The sequence below is a fragment of the Chelonia mydas genome, chromosome 19 (assembly GCF_015237465.2).
Source record: "Chelonia mydas isolate rCheMyd1 chromosome 19, rCheMyd1.pri.v2, whole genome shotgun sequence".
NCBI classification, from domain to species: Eukaryota; Metazoa; Chordata; order Testudines; family Cheloniidae; genus Chelonia; species Chelonia mydas.
Genome location: NC_051259.2, coordinates 16,046,697 through 16,060,379, shown reverse-complemented (window position 1 = coordinate 16,060,379; position 13,683 = coordinate 16,046,697). Strand labels below are relative to the sequence as shown.

Genomic DNA, 13,683 nt, shown 5'->3' with positions numbered 1-13,683 from the left:
TAGGAGGAAAGGATCCAATTCACAGAGGCTGAGGGAAGGGCATTTTAGTAGTAGAGGCCTCTACCACTCCCAGAAGTCAGAAGCTCTAGGCCGGGAGGAAGACTGAACAATCCCTTTTTGCTGCCTGGAGGCTGCAAAACAGCCAGGAGAAAGTTCTTTTTCCCTTGTGGAGGCTAATATGAAATATGATGAAGCCCCAAACTGGTTCCAGGAAGAGCCACCAGTAAAATTCTCAGCCCCAAGGTGTTGTTCTCTGGATCCTGCTAACCCAAACTTTCTATTTTATATCTACTTCTGGCTATTAAGTTTAGTCTTCTCACTAGGAGGCGTCTGGAAAATTTTCAAACCCTAAGGGCTTTAATGGCTATCACCGATCCTTGCAGTAATAAATAAAAATCTAAAGGAATGCTGGCTTTTCAAGAACCATGGCATATGAAATCCATTTTTTAAAAAGATTAGTAGCATAACTCAACATCACACTTCATATGAACATTTTGGGGACATTAAAACCAAGATGAGAATCAGATAAAAATAGTAGGCTGAAGAAATTCCATTTTAACTATTTTAATTTTATATGTTTTTTATGCCTGGTTATAAGTCTTTCCATTTCCTGGATAAATACAAATTACCTCCAAGTTGTCCTGTTTTCCAGTCAATGAAGTAAACTAAACATTTTTCCCAAATGCCATAACTTGAATTTAAATTAGAAAAACAGCACAAATTACTTTGCTGTACACATGGTTTAATGCTTCACTTCAGGAAAAGTACAATTCCTGAAAAACATTTGCTTTATGAATTTCTCTGGCAACCTGCCTCTAAAACAAAGTAGCATGTTAGATACCCAGAAAAGGTATTAATTTCAACACATTTATTTCTTACAGAGAGGTTAACTTCTGATTGCATTTTACTCTCTAGTGCACTATAAGCTTACCCTTTTCACTGCATGTTAATCTTTAACAGGCATTTATATAGAAATGACTGTATTTAAATATGTTTAGTCTGGTACAGAGAAAATGTATTCTCTTCACAAGTCTTTAACACAGTCTTTTCAATTAGTTCAACTAGCCTATTTTGGGGTCTACAGAGACATAACATACCTTGGCTGGAACTTTATCTTCAACTTGCTATTTTAATTGGCATAAAACTCCTTTAATTTTGAACCAACTGTTCAAACTGATAGCTTATTAAGCTGCTAGCACGATAAAACTTAGGAATTCTTGTGGTCTGAAACCTGTTCAAAGACGAACTTAGTTAAAATCATCATATTATGTTAGTCTGGAATATAAATTTGCAGTGGCATCATAACCACAACAGTAACTACTGGGGAGCAGGATGAGGAGGAGAATTGGGAGTTTGGTTGTTTTTTTTTTAAAAGGAATGGTCACAGCTATAACCTAGTAGCATTGCAACAATTGTCATGGGATAAAAAGAGGGACAAGGTGGGTGGGTGACAATTTTTATTGGACCATCTTCCCTTGGTGAAAGAGACAAGCTTTGGAGCTGCACAGAGCTCTTGGCCTGAAGAAGAACCATGTGGCTCAAAAGCTGGTCTCTTTCACCAACAGGAGACGGTCCAACAAAAGATATTGCCTCACCAACACTGCCTCTCCAAAACCCTGGGACCAGCACGGCTACAACAACACTACAAACACGGATTAAAAAGTGAGTCTAACAGCCTTTCACAGTAATTATCTGTAAGTAAAGTGAGTTAGCAGTCTATTATATATTCATTTCTCATATAACACCACTCTTGGTAAATAGCTTTTTCTATAGTAAAAGTACTATCATCACAGAACTGCTCTTGTAATAGAAACACCATTATTACAGCAGCAGTATGAGAATGAATTAGGTAGTATTAAAGATTCAGCATTAGAACAAACACTGCTTTTTGAGCTGATCTCTACTCTGCCTCATGGAGAGATAAACCTGCTAATTAAGAGCACTAGAAGAGGCTGCCTCACCTTAAGACTGACAACAGAGATCAGAGCAAAGACTACAAAATAACTGGAGGCCAGTAGAGAAAGAGACTGTGTAAAAACCAGGGAAATTGTGAGATCTTTATAAGGCTACAAATACAGACCTAGGAAAGTTTGTAATGAGTCATTTCAGATCTCAGTAACTTAAAGCAACACAGGCTGACCGCCCTGTATAAAAAGTGCAAAGAAAACCACAAAAAACATGATAATACAAGTCATTCGTGCAGAAGCTTAAAAAAAAGGATACGGGCATAACATTTCTCTCTTCAGGGCTATATTTTATGAAAATTGTCAGATGATGTCCCATTGTTTAACTTTATTTCCATCTCATTGTTCATTTTCCCTTTTTGCAGGTTTAATAAGCTCTGATGCTCTATAAGCCTAAGTGACAATTTATGACAAAATCTGGAGCAACTTCAATAGCCTCGGCAAGACAGCATTAAACGGAAAAGACCTTTTTTACTGGCTGATGTGTGTAGCTCCGTACGTGCACCAGTGCATACACCGAAGTTTGCAGAGATCAGACCTGAACCAGGGCCGAGAAGAGTGAACGCACCAACTGAAACCATAGCTCTCCCTCACCACGGAAACCTGACTGGTGCAACTTCACACAGCAACAGAAGGGAGCCGGTCTGTCCAGGGCTCGTTCCACGCACAGCGGTGCAGGGGTCGGGCCCCTGAGGGGTGGGCAAGGGGAGAGAAGTCACGGGCGGGGACATGCCGCAGGCTAGACGGGGAGCTCTGGCGATCCTGGCAGATTGAGAGGGCGGAGCCTTAAGATGGCCAGGAAAAGGAGAGAGACCCCAGGAAACCTGAGCTGCACCGGAGGCAGGGTGGGAGTTGGGGAAGCAGCACCTGAACTCAAGAGCAAGAGAGCAGGCCCCCTCACGGGGGGAAACGGAGCACCCGGGGGGCGGGGGGGCTGGGAACTCCGGGGGGGGGGGCGGAGCCCCCTGGACTACACGGGGGACGGGGGCTGGCTACCCTGAAAAGCACTGGAGATGGAGGGGCAAGAGCCCGTGGCCGCAGGGGGGCAGGGCACCCCGGGCCGGAGGGGCGGGGGGCAGTGGGGGCTGGGCACCCCAGGCCGGAGGGGCGGGGGCCCCTGTCTGAAGGAGGCAGTGGGGGCTGGGCACCCCGGGCCGGAGGGGCGGGGGGCAGTGGGGGCTGGGCACCCCGGGGCGGGGGGCAGTGGGGGCTGGGCACCTCAGGCCGGAGGGGCGGGGGGCAGTGGGGGCTGGGCACCCCGGGCCGGAGGGCGGGGGCCCCTGTCTGAAGGAGGCAGTGGGGGCTGGGCCCTACCCCTTACCTGGCCCGTGCCGGGGGCGGTGTTCAGGGGCCTCCGCGCGGTGCTGGGGGCGGAGGGGGCGGTGCCGCTACTGCAACGGCCACGCGCGTGTGAGCAGCAGAGAGACTGACACGGGCCGGGCCCCGCCCCCCGGCGCCGGGCCCCGCCCCCGGGCCCCGCCCCCCCGGCAGGCTGTGAGGGAGGCCTTCCCTGCGAGCGTGAGGTGGCAGCCAGGTCCGCTGGTAGGGGCTCAGGGTGCCCAGTCTCCCATGGGTGGGGGGTTCTTGTGCGCTGCACCCTCCTGGGGGACCAGGCCCGCCTGAGCTGGGGTCAGGGCGACACCCCTGAGTGCAGGGGCTGGGGATGTGCCCTGCACTACTCGCCCCCACCGCGCACCCGCTAGGCCTGGGCAGGGGCTGCCTCCCCAGCCCTTATGTTTCCTAGGCCAGCTGGGAATACTGCAGAGGGGTGCCATCTGCCTAACCAGGCAAACCCAAAGACCCTGCCCTGCCCCTTCTCTGAGGCCACGCCCCTATCCCACCCCTCTTCTGAGGCCCCGCTTCCGCTCACTCCATCCCCCTCCCTCTGTCACTTGCTCGCCCCCACCCTCACTCACTTTCACCGGGCAGGGGCAGGGGCTTGCGGTGCGGGATGCGGGCTCTGGGAGGGAGTTTGGGTGCAGGCTCTAGGCTGGGGAAGGGTTTGGGGTGCGGGAAGGGGTGCAGGTGCTGGGAGGGAATCATAGAATTATAGACTTTAAGGTCAGAAGGGACTATTATGATCGTCTAGTCTGACCTCCTGCACAAAACAGGCCACAGAATTTCACTCACCCACTCCTGTAACAAACCCCTAACCTATGTCTGAGCTACTGAAGTCCTCAACTCGTGGTTTAAAGACTTCAAGGTGCAGAGAATCCTCCAGCAAGTGACCAGTGCCCCACGTTGCAGAGGAGGCGAAAAACCCCCAGGGCCTCTGCCAATCTGCCCTGGAGGAAAATTCCTTCCCGACCCCATATATGGCGATCGGCTAAACCCTGAGCATGTGGGCAAGACTCACCAGCCAGACACCCAGGAAAGAATTCTCTGTAGTAACTCAGATCCCATCCCATCTAACATCCTATCACAGGCCATTGGGCCTATTTACCACTAGTCAAAGATCAATCAATTGCCAAAATCATGTTATCCCATCATACCATCTCCTCCATAAACTTATCGAGCTTAATCTTGAAGCCAGATAGGTCTTTTGCCCCCACTGCTTCCCTTGGAAGGCTGTTCCAGAACCTCACTCCTCTGATGGTTAAAAACTTTAGTCTAATTTCAAGTCTAAACTTCCTGATGGCCAGTTTGTATCCATTTGTTCTTGTGTCCACATTGGTACTGAGCTTAAATAATTCTTCTCCCTCCGAGGTATTTATCTCTCTGATATATTTATAGATGGCAATCATATCTCCTCTCAGCTTTCTTTTGGTTAGACTAAACAAGACAAGCTCTTTGTGTCTCCTTTCATAAGATAGGTTTTCCATTCCTCAGATCATCCTAGTAGCCCTTCTCTGTAGCTGTTCCAGTTTGAATTCATCCTTCTTAAACATGGGAGACCAGAACTGCACATACTATTCCAGATGAGGTCTCACCAGTGTCTTGTATAACGGTACTAACACCTCCTTATCTCTGCTGGAAATACCTCGCCTGATGCATCCCAAGACTGCATTAGCTTTTTTCACAGCCATATCACATTGGCGGCTCATAGTCATCCTGTGATCAACCAATACTTCGAGGTCCTTCTCCTCCTCTGTTACTTCCAAGTGATGCATCCTCAGTTTGTAACTAAAATTCTTATTATTAATCCCTAAATGCATGACCTTATACTTCTCACTATTAAGTTTCATCCTATTACTATTACTCCAGTTTACAAGGTCATCCAGATCTTCCTGTATGATATCCCGGTCCTTCTCTGTATTGGCAATACCTCCCAGCTTTGTGTCATCCGCAGACTTTATTAGCACATTCCTGCTTTTTGTGCCGAGGTCAGTAATAAAAAGATTAAATAAGATTGGTCCCCAAACCGATCCCTGAGGAACAACACTAGTAACCTTCTTCCAGCTTGGCAGTTCACCTTTCAGTGTGACCTGTTGTATTCTCCCTTTTAACCAGTTCCTTACCCACCTTTCAATTTTCATATTGATCCCCATCTTTTCCAATTTAGCTAATAATTCCCCATGTGGAACCGTATCAAACGCCTTACTGAAATCGAGGTAAATTAGATCCACGGTGTTTCCTTTGTCTAAAAAATGTGTTACCTTCGCAAAGAAGGAGATCAGGTTGGTTTGACACAATCTACCTTTTGTAAAACCATGTTGCATTTTGTTCCAATTACCATTGACCTCAATGTCCTTAACTACTTTCTCCTTCAAAATTTTTTCCAAGACCTCACATACTACAGATGTCAAACTAACAGGCCTGTAGTTATCCGGATCGCTTTTTTTTCCTTTCTTAAAAATAGGAACTGTTAGCAATTCTCCAGTCATATGGTACAACCCCTGAGTTTACAGATTCATTAAAAATTTTTGCTAATGGGCTTGCAATTTCATGTGCCAGTTCCTTTAATATTCTTGGATGAAGATTATCTGGGCCCCCCGATTTAGTCCCATTAAGCTGTTCAAGTTTGGCTTCTACCTCAGATGTCGTAATATCTACCTCCATATCCTCATTTCTAAGTGTCGTCATTGAATCATAGAATATCAGGGTTGGAAGGGACCTCAGGAGGTCATCTTCTCCAACCCCCTGCTCAAAGCAGGACCGATCCCCAATTAAATCATCCCAGCCAGGGCTTTGTCAAGCCTGACCTTAAAAACTTCTAAGGAAGGAGATTCCACCACCTCCCTAGGTAACGCATTCCAGTGTTTCACCACCCTCCTAGAGAAAAAGTTTTTCCTAATATCCAACCTAAATCTCCCCCACTGCAACTTGAGACCATTACTTGTTCTGTCATCTGCTACCACTGAGAACAGTCTAGAGCCATCCTCCTTGGAACCCCCTTTCAGGTAGTTGAAAGCAGCTATCAAATCCCTCCTTATTCTTCTCTTCCGTAGACTAAACATCCCCAGTTCCCTCAGCCTCTCCTCATAAGTCATGTGTTCCAGTCCCCTAATCATTTTTGTTGCCCTCCGCTGGACTCTTTCCAATTTTTCCACATCCTTCTTGTAGTGTGGGGCCCAAAACTGGACACAGTACTCCAGATGAGGCCTCACCAGTGTCGAATACAGGGGAATGATCACGTCCCTCGATCTGCTAGCAATGCCCCTATTTATACATCCCAAAATGCCTTTGGCCTTCTTGGCAACAAGGGCACACTGTTGACTCATATCCAGCTTCTCTTCGTATGGGCTGGATGAATGCACTATAAGGTGGGTAGAAAGCTGGCTAGATTGTCGGGCACAACGGGTAGTGATCAATGGCTCCATGTCTAGTTGGCAGCCGGTGTCAAGTGGAGTGCCCCAGGGGTCGGTCCTGGGGCCCGTTTTGTTCAATATCTTCATAAATGATCTGGAGGATGGTGTGGATTGCACTCTGAGCAAATTTGCGGATGATACTAAACTGGGAGGAGTGGTAGATACGCTGGAGGGGAGGGATAGGATACAGAAGGACCTAGACAAATTGGAGGATTGGGCCAAAAGAAATCTGATGAGGTTCAATAAGGATAAGTGCAGGGTCCTGCACTTAGGATGGAAGAATCCAATGCACCGCTACAGACTAGGGACCGAATGGCTAGGCAGCAGTTCTGCGGAAAAGGACCTAGGGGTGACAGTGGACGAGAAGCTGGATATGAGTCAGCAGTGTGCCCTTGTTGCCAAGAAGGCCAATGGCATTTTGGGATGTATAAGTAGGGGCATAGCGAGCAGATCGAGGGACGTGATCGTTCCCCTCTATTCGACACTGGTGAGGCCTCATCTGGAGTACTGTGTCCAGTTTTGGGCCCCACACTACAAGAAGGATGTGGATAAATTGGAAAGAGTCCAGCGAAGGGCAACAAAAATGATTAGGGGTCTAGAGCACATGACTTATGAGGAGAGGCTGAGGGAGCTGGGATTGTTTAGTCTGCAGAAGAGAAGAATGAGGGGGGATTTGATAGCTGCTTTCAACTACCTGAAAGGGGGTTCCAAAGAGGATGGCTCTAGACTGTTCTCAATGGTAGCAGATGACAGAACGAGGAGTAATGGTCTCAAGTTGCAATGGGGGAGGTTTAGATTGGATATTAGGAAAAACTTTTTCACTAAGAGGGTGGTGAAACACTGGAATGCGTTACCTAGGGAGGTGGTAGAATCTCCTTCCTTAGAGGTTTTTAAGGTCAGGCTTGACAAAGCCCTGGCTGGGATGATTTAACTGGGACTTGGTCCTGCTTTGAGCAGGGGGTTGGACTAGATGACCTTCTGGGGTCCCTTCCAACCCTGATATTCTATGATTCTATGATTCTCGTCCACTGTAACCCCTAGGTCCTTTTCTGCAGAACTGCTGCCTAGCCATTCGGTCCCTGGTCTGTAACGGTGCATTGGATTCTTCCGTCCTAAGTGCAGGACTCTGCACTTGTCCTTGTTGAACCTCATCAGATTTCTTTTGGCCCAATCCTCCAATTTGTCTAGGGCCCTCTGTATCCTATCCCTACCCTCCAGCGTATCTACCTCTCCTCCCAGTTTAGTGTCATCTGCAAACTTGCTGAGGGTGCAATCCACACCATCATCCAGATCATTTATGAAGATATTGAACAAAACCGGCCCCAGGACCGACCCTTGGGGCACTCCACTTGATACCGGCTGCCAACTGGACGTGGAGCCATTGATCACTACCTGTTGAGCCCGACAATCTAGCCAGCTTTCTATCCACCTTATAGTCCATTCATCCAGCCCATACTTCTTTAACTTGCTGGCAAGAATACTGTGGGAGACAGTGTCAAAAGCTTTGCTAAAGTCAACACGTCCACTGCTTTCCCTTCATCCACAGAGCCAGTTATCTCATCGTAGAAGGCAATTAGATTAGTCAGGCATGACTTGCCCTTGGTGAATCCATGCTGACTGTTCCTGATCACTTTCCTCTCCTCTAAGTGCTTCAGAATTGATTTCTTGAGGACCTGCTCCATGATTTTTCCAGGGACTGAGGTGAGGCTGACTGGCCTGTAGTTCCCCGGATCCTCCTTCTTCCCTTTTTTAAAGATGGCCACTACATTAGCCTTTTTCCAGTCGTCCGGGACTTCCCAGGATCACCGTGAGTTTTCAAAGATAATGGCCAATGGCTCTGCAATCACATCCGCCAACTCCTTTAGCTCTCTCGGGTGCAATGCATCCGGCCCCATGGACTTGTGCACGTCCAGCTTTTCTAAATAGTCCCTAACCACTTCTTTCTCCACAGAGGGCTGGTCACCTCCTCCCCATGCTGTGCTGCCCAGTGCAGCAGTCTGGGAGATGACCTTGTTCGTGAAGACAGAGGCAAAAAAAGCATTGAGTACATTAGCTTTTTCCACATCCTCTGTCACTAGGTTGCCTCCTTCATTCAGTAAGGGGCCCACACTTTCCTTGACTTTCTTCTTGTTGCTAAAATACCTGAAGAAACCCTTCTTGTTACTCTTAACATCTCTTGCTAGCTGCAACTCCAGGTGTGATTTGGCCTTCCTGATTTCACTCCTGCATGCCCGAGCAATATTTTTATACTCTTCCCTGGTCATTTGTCCTATCTTCCACTTCTTGTAAGCTTCTTTTTTGTATTTAAGATCAGCAAGGATTTCACTGTTAAGCCAAGCTGGTCGCCTGCCATATTTACTATTCTTTCTACACATCAGGATGGTTTGTCCCTGTAACCTCAATAAGGATTCTTTAAAATACATCCTACCATTATCCCTAAGCTCCTCATTAGCCTCATTAAAGACTGAGGCAAAGTATTTGTTTAGATATTGGGCCATGCCTAGATTATCCTTAACCTGCACTCCATCCTCAGTGTTTAGTGGTCTCACTTCTTCTTTCTTTGTTTTCTTCTTAATTATATAGCTATAGAACCTTTTACTATTGGTTTTAATTCCCTTTGTAAGGTCGAACTCTACATGGCTTTTGGCCTTTCTCACTTTATCCCTACATGTTCTGACCTCAGTAAGGTAGCTTTCCTTGCTAATCCCTCCCATTTTCCACTCCTTGTAGGCTTTCTGCTTTTTATTAATCTCCTCTCTGAGATGCTTGCTCATCCAGCTTGGTCTACAACTCCTGCCTATGAATTTTTTCCCCTTTCTTCTTATAGTTTCTGCAATTTTGACTTGAAGTAATTCCAGGCCTTCTCTGCCTTTAGATCCACAAATTCTTCAGTCCAATCCACTTCCCTAACTAATTTCCTTAATTTTTTAAAGTTAGCCCTTTTGAAATCAAAAACCCTAGTCACAGATCTGTTTTTGTTTATCCTTCCGTTTAGTTTTAACTGAATTAGCTCATGATCACTCAAACCAAGGTTGTCCCCTACAGCCATGTAGAGTTCGACCTTACAAAGGGAATTAAAACCAATAGTAAAAGGTTCTATAGCCTTCTATGAGGTCCTCACTACTCACTAAACCAAATCTAAAATGGCATCCCCTCTTGTTGGTTCAGCAACTACGTGGTGAAGGAATCCATCAGCTATTGCATCCAGGAAAATCTGAGCCCTATTATTATTACTAGCACTTGTCCTCCAGTCTATATGTGGGAGATTAAAGTCTCCCATGATCACACAATTCCCATTAGTATTTACTTCATTAAAAATATTAAATCCAGATTGGATCCCGGCGGTCTATAGCACACCCCAAGCACTATCCCAGAGGAGGCTCTAGTAGCTTTCTTCCCCAATGTGATTTTTGCCCAGACAGACTCTGTCTTATCCATTCCATCACTTCTTATTTCTTTACAGTCTACCTCATCATTGATATACCATGCTACTCCACCACCTTTGCCTTTATTTCTGTCTTTCCTAAACAGCACATACCCTTCAATACCTGTACTCCAGTCATGACTACTATTCCACCATGTTTCTGTTATCCCTGTAATATCTGGTTTCACTTCCTGCACCAGTAGCTCTAGTTCCTCCATTTTGTTACCTAGGCTCCTCGCATTCGTGTACAAACATCTTAATTTTTGCTGTTTGGCTTCACTCACATTCTTTACCTGATTAGGCACAGTCATTCTACTGCCAGTATCACCTACACTACCTTTCCTCCTTATATACATTCTCCTACCCACGGCTGTATCCTTTCTTACTTTGTTTTCTTCCCTCTCAATGTTAAAATCCAGCGTGGAGATTACCTGGACATCTCACAACCATTGCCCCCAAATTCCTAGTTTAAAGCTCTCTTGATCAGTTGTGCCATCCTCCATCCTAGAAGTAGATTTCCCTTCTTACTCAGATGAAGTCCATCCTGAGAGAACAGTCCTCTGACCATGAATGCCTCCCAGTGGCCTACATCCCAAAGCTCTCCTTATAGCACCACTGCCTGAGCCATCTGTTGCGCATCATAATCTTGTCACACCTTTGTTGCCCTTCTCTAGGAACAGGCAGAATCCCACTGAAGATTACCTGAGCCTCGATTTCCTTAAGCGTCTTCCCCAGCCTGGCATAGTCTCCCTTGATACATTCCAGCGAGAATCTAGCCATATCATTTGTTCCCACATGAAGGACAATCAGTGGATTCTTTCCCACTCCTGTTAGGATCCTCTTCAGCCTCAGGTCCACATCCCATATCTTAGCACCCAGCAGACAGCACACCCTTCTGTTCTCTGGATCAGCTCTTGTTACAGGCCTGTCTATTCTTCTCAGTAAGGAGTCCCCAGTCATGTAGACTTGCCTTTTCCTGATGATGGTGTGATTCTCCAGTCTATCCCCTGTTCCCTCTGGCTCCAAGTCCTCTTGATTCCTATTGTCCCTTGCAATCCTCTGCAACCCATCCCGAATCCTCCTGGGGCTCATATTTGGTGTTGTTATCTCCATTGACTCTTGTCCTCTTCCTATCGGACTAGCTGCTCTTCTCTTCTTCCTTGCCCTCTCACCTTCAGTGACCACCGGCTGTGCCCCTTCTTCATTTTCCAACTCCGCAAACCTGTTCCTGAGCTCTATTTTTCCTTCACTGGCCCGTCTTTTCCTCTGGTTCTCTTAGTCACATGCTTCACTGTCCAATTTCCTCACCCAGCAGTCTCCCCTCAGAGTTCTTTGGTCCTGCTTCCATCTGCAAGTCTGAGCTTTTCCCTTCAGCCTCCTCATGTCTTTGCTTCATCATCTGCTCAAACCCCCTTCTAAACTGAACCAGAGTTTCCACCTGCATCTCCAGTCCTTGGATCTTTTCTTCCATCAGCTCTACCAGGCAGCACTTCATGCAGACAAAACTCTTTTCAGGTACCCCCTCCAGGATCATGTACATACTGCAGCTTCCACATCCAGTCATCTTCATTGTGTCTTCCACTGCTTGGGTCACTACCACTGCTGCCTCTGTATCTGTCATAGCCTTCTCAGCTAAGTCCTACAAATACCTTCTCCTCCAACAGAACTCCCACTCAAACTCCCATTTACAGCTCTGTCTGCTGGCTCCTGTGCCGCTGCAGCTGTCTGTGTTTGGATGCAGGAGGGGGTGAGGGGTCAGGCTCTGGGAGGGAGTTTGGGTTCTGCAGTCAAAGGTGCTCCAGGGCTGCAGCACCCACGGGGAAAAATTGGTGCTCTGCATCCACCGGCAGCCAAGCTTCCCGCCCCGCCCCAGCTCACTTCCTCCTCTGCCTCCTCCCATGAGCACGCTGCATCCCCGCTTCTCCCCCTAGCTCCCAGTGCTTGCCGTCACGAAACAGCTGTTTCGCGGTGGCAAGCGCTGGGAGGGAGGAGGAGGAGCGGGAATGCGGCGCACTCAGGGAAGAGGCGGGGCCGGGGCGGAGATTTGGGGAAAGAGTCCAATGGGGCAGGGAGGGGACGGAGTTGGGGTGGGGACTTTGGGGAAGGGGTTGGAATGGGGGCAGGGCAGCGGCGGGAGGGGTGGGGCAGGGGTCGACTTGGGGCAGGGCCGGAGTGGGGGTCGAGCACCCACCAGCGCTGGGAAAAGTTGGCACCTATGACTGCAGTGTTGGAGCACCTGAGCATCGCTTTTTATGGCGTGGCCTGAAAGTGTTTCTGCTACAGTGGTTTTTGCTGTACAGTGTTTTATTAATTGGATGACTGTTCAAATAATGCCACAGAACATTACATTTGCCACTGCAGAAATACTTGATCAAAATGTGCTCCATGGAAAGTGCCATTCAGTTCAACTGACAGCAGTTGCCACAGAGTAAATGATCTATATTAGCAGGATCAGAGGAAGGAGCAGAGCCTGTGGTTAAGATGGCCTGTGTACTGGCTAAGCAAGCACGTTTCTCCTCCAGTACCTTGCACAACAATTAGCTCTAGCTGGCTGAAGCCCAGAGATTCTCAAACTTTTTCTTAGCGTGAACCACATCTTAACACAGGGATTTACTTGTATGGTTCACAATTACATAGGCCGCCTCTGTTCCTATTAATGATTGTGTAAAATCGCTGGGGTAGCTTGCTTCAATAGAAAAGTAAGATGGGAAAAAATAATGTATTCCTAGGAAAGCTCTGTGAAATCTGCTGCACAACATGCAGTTTTAAAATGCCAATAACTTTCTTAATTGAACCCATCTTTGTCTCTGAAGCACTAGTCAAAGCACTGGTCCTCAGTGAGGACTATCTCAATTTCCAGTTTGAAACTTCAGCCATTTTTACAGCCTTGTTTATAAAAATGTGATTAATTATTTTCCTCGAGGACAAATGTTTTATTCAATGTTTTATTTACATGTAATCTCCGAACACATCCCCTTTTGACATGGTGTGCCACTGCAGTCCCCTACCTCAGTTTCCCTGTAGGTTCCAGGAAATAATCCAGTTACGCCCCTAAATCATTAAATACAATATTCCACCTCTCTTCGTGTCTTAATTTATTAAACACAGCCCAGCTCCAAAAGAGCCTCCCATCTACCCATGGGGTTCAGGGCCCCACAGCTCTCCTTTCTGGGACTATGTCCTTTAAGTCATAGCCTCCCCAGCCTGCAAACTCTCCCCTATAGTTCAGGGTTTCTACAGCCCTCCTCTCTGACTGTGTCCTCTCAGCAGCCTCTCCCTTGTTGGGCTTGGAGCCTCCTTTTTGTTTCACCTGCCCAGGCATCTCACCATTTCCTTGACCCTTCCCAGGTGGGTCTAGTTACCCCTGACACTTGTCTGGGCTGGCAGAGAGAGAGTGGAGCCTTGTCCCACCCGCTCTGCAAGGCTCCTGCTCCCAGGACCTTAAAGGAACAATGGTCTTGTTTCTTCCTACTCCTTCCCCCTTCCAGACACTGACTGTTCCCTGGGACCATTTTCCTCTTACCCAGTGTCCATTTTGATTATTCCT

The 13,683-nt window shown here is 47.4% G+C and overlaps 1 protein-coding gene across 2 annotated transcripts in view; it reads right to left on the bottom strand.

Annotated features, from left to right (window-relative positions):
• The window catches only part of HIVEP3 (HIVEP zinc finger 3), a 468,378-nt gene extending 465,004 nt beyond the window's left edge, over positions 1-3,374 (bottom strand). Inside the window, exon 1 of one of the 2 annotated variants that reach the window (XM_043532150.1) lies at positions 3,286-3,374. The gene's annotated coding sequence lies outside the window, so the exon portion shown is untranslated. The remainder of the gene's footprint in view (positions 1-3,285) is intronic. The other variant, XM_043532145.1, reaches the window with a different exon arrangement.
• Positions 3,375-13,683: the final 10,309 nt, after the last annotated feature.